The sequence below is a fragment of the Macrobrachium nipponense genome, chromosome 18 (assembly GCF_015104395.2).
Source record: "Macrobrachium nipponense isolate FS-2020 chromosome 18, ASM1510439v2, whole genome shotgun sequence".
NCBI classification, from domain to species: domain Eukaryota; kingdom Metazoa; phylum Arthropoda; class Malacostraca; order Decapoda; family Palaemonidae; genus Macrobrachium; species Macrobrachium nipponense.
Window position 1 is genome coordinate 73,258,151 of NC_087211.1, and position 3,492 is coordinate 73,261,642.

Consider the following 3,492-nt stretch of genomic DNA (forward strand, 5'->3'; position numbering starts at 1 on the left):
GTTATTATAGGCGAAGGAACTTGGAAGCGACGTCGCCACGTCTGGAGAAGGGAGTCCATGTCGGCTGTAAGTTTGTTTTGGAATTAAGTTTCTTTTACTGAAGTTTAATAAGGTGAACAAAGGACATCGCCCATATTAAGCAAATGAAAGATAGGAATGGTTTGGTCATAAAAAAGGAAGAAGACATCCAGAAAAGATGGAAAGAGTATTTCGAAAATTCGAACAACTGCTAAATGAAGAAAATGAAAGACTTGTGAGAGAGGATGGACAAGTAAACATGGGAATGGTAATGGGGATATTTAGGGATGAATTGATACGAGCTTTAAAAAGAATGAAGAGTGGGAAGGCAACAGGACCTGACTTAATCCCAGTCGAAGTTTGGAAAGCCTTAGGAGAGGAAGGGGTAGACATCTTGTATGATCTGATGGTAAAAATATTCGAACAGGAAAAGATACCAGAAGAATGGCGGGAAAGCATATTGATACCTATATTTAAATTTTAAAGGTAAAGGTGGTGTCCAGGAATGCAGTAATTACAGAGGTATAAAACTAATGTCTCATACGTTGAAGGTTTTGGAAAGAATAATAGATAGCAGGCTGAGAGAGGAAGTGAGAATAGAGAAGGAACAGTTAGGATTTATGAAGGGAAGCGGCACAACGGATGGAATATTTCGCATAAGGAAGCTGATGGAGAATTTCAGAGAAAACCCAGGAGATAGTCCCGCAGCCCTGACCATTGAGATACAACGAACGAGATACCGACTGTAACCCCTACTGGTATTTAGGAGTAAACTTGTAAACTGTGAAACTGACCGTCTGCTGAAAATATATGGGTGGCTTACTTAACAAGCACCACTAATTGCTCGTTAGATTTTGGGTCTAGATCCAATATATGAGATACCAGATGAAACTAATATATAATAGATCTGCAGACTCTACTGATTATAGAATGACCAGTGACAGACATTTTGGAGGGTGGGTTCCCCCTGACAGACGCACTGAAAAATGGGGGTTAATTGGATCTAGATCCAACATAGGAGATACCGAGTAAAATTTACTCAAAACTTCCAAAGGCGCCTTTGGGGTTCCTTGGGATGAGGAAAATTGTCCCAGGGGTTCCTCAAAGTGCCAAAGGTTGGGAAACACTGTTAGATAAATACAAAGGATATAGAAAGGATAAAAATATTTATTAAATATATCACGATAATGTATAATACGGGTCAATAGTAGCCCACTATACTAATCTAGACATTCATTATCAGGGCTTGCCCTTCCCCCTGCCCACCTGTTAGGGTGTGTCTGTCAGGGGGAAACCACCCACTAAAATGTCTGTCATTACCATCACAGCATTCTAGGATATGAAGTGCTATTGTAGTACAAATTTTACTTTGTATCTCCAATGTTGGATGCAGATCCTGTCTCCCCCTTCCCCTCCCCACTCAGTGGGGTGTCTGTCAGGGGGTAACCACCACTAAAATGTCTGGTATTACCATCACAGCATTCTAGGATGTGCAGTGCTCTTGTAGTACAAATTTTACTTGGTATATCCGATGTTGGATGGAGATCATGTTTCATACAAATAACAGATGACTGTTATTTCTATGAAACAAATAAATAATTTTTGTGTTAGATCAGCCATCGTCAACCGGGATTCCGCGGAACCTTAGGGTTCCGTGAACGATCGCCAGGTGTTCGATCCGTAAAAATTCATGTTTTATTTAATTATTTGTTATTTATAAGTATATATTTTTCGTTAAACATGGCGTGAAAAATCGTAGTCCTATAATTTATTTTATCGTAACATATGGTGCGAGATTTTTTCCCTCTGTTTTACTAAAGGTAATTAATAAAAAATGCTTATTTATAGGACTACGATTTCTCATGCCATGTTTAACGAAAAATATAATAATTTTAAATAAAACATGAATTTTTACGGAACACCTGGCGATCGTTCACGGAACTTCGGTTGACGATGGCTGATCTAACACAAAGATTATTTATTTTTCATATAAATAACAGTCATCTGTAATTCCATAATAATTCAGTCATATTATTTTATCAAGCAAGCAACTGACTTCAAATATAGTAGGGGAGCCCGGGGCTAGTTGGCTACAGGGGTAAGTTGGCACACTCAAAATGACTTTAAAGTTTACCACGTGGTTCCTCAATTACCAGCAAAATTCTATAGAGATAGAACGTAGGAGCTCGAATTTATGAGACAATGTTTGATTTTGATGGTAGTAAGTAAATATTTTAATCTTTCTGTTATTTGCTATAACGTCTATACATTCATAAAGATTATTTTTCAATTATAGCATAGTTTTCCTCATGGTTTAGAGATTCTATACCATTAAAATGATTAATTCAAGGCTTCTTGGTGTGGACTGGTAAGCGTTTTTGTACCAAATGGTAGGGATGGGGCAAGTTGGCTCAAAATAAATGGGGCAAGTTGGCACACGTTATTTGATAACAATAGTAAGCCTATTTATTTATATAATTTACGCTTTGTTTCTGGATTTTTGGAAGGATAATGAAATTCGTGTCCTATCATTTCCTCCACATTGTTCTCACAAGTTGCAGCCCCTGGATTTTAGTGTTTATAGACGTCTGAAGAAATGTGTTAACAGGGCATGTGATTTGTGGATGACTGGTAATCCAGGAACAAGTATGCACATCTGTGACATTCCTGGTAAAGTTTCCTCGGCTTTACCTCCAGCTGTCACTTATTCTGATGTTTTCAATTGGTTTAGGATTGATGGAATTTCAACTTTGAATTACAGGCTATTTCAAGATTTTGATTCTACGGGTGGTTATGTAACAGATTGAGAGATGTCCGAAAAGACACATGGGCTTCAGATCAGTCATCAGCGTGATACAGAGTTTAAGAACAGCTCCTGTTGATCCAGAAGAAAGCTCAGCTGAAGAGAACCTGTGTTTGATAAGCCAGGAGAAGTGTGAGTCCAGTGCAGGGGATGTAACATGTGGGAGCATGAAGACTATGACGAGGATTTATTTCACACCTGCCACAATTACAACTAGATGATGATCTGAAGTAATACTAATGCCTTATATTTTGTATTTTAGAAATTCAGAGGGTATTTTTGCTATTTGATTTAAATGCAATGTAGTAATTTTCTTTTAATTATCAATGTGCCAACTTACCCCATAATGTATGCCAACTTACCCCGTGGGGCAAGTTGGCACGAAATTTTTTTTTTCTAAAGCTTATTGTTATCTTATGTTGAAAGGGAACAACAATTATTTTGCTCTATGATAAAGACGAATGTTAATATTTTTCAATGGTGGTAAGAATTTTGCAAAAATGTTTGTTTTATATTCGCAATAACCAAAATTGTAAAAAGTGTGCCAACTAGCCCCGGTCTCCCCTACTCGCTTTAGCTTTGTTTACGAGATGAAAATTAATGTAGCGGTGGTTGAAGACTGGCACTATAAAGTAGCATATAAGTTCTTATCATTATTAGAGTTATTGCTG

At 37.5% G+C, this 3,492-nt stretch overlaps 1 protein-coding gene across 2 annotated transcripts in view; it reads left to right on the plus strand.

Moving 5' to 3' along the window:
* Positions 1–3,492, plus strand: part of LOC135197169 (venom carboxylesterase-6-like) — a 41,540-nt gene continuing 38,048 nt past the window's right edge. The window contains exon 1 of one of the 2 annotated variants that reach the window (XM_064224154.1): positions 1–66. The gene's annotated coding sequence lies outside the window, so the exon portion shown is untranslated. The remainder of the gene's footprint in view (positions 67–3,492) is intronic. The other variant, XM_064224155.1, reaches the window with a different exon arrangement.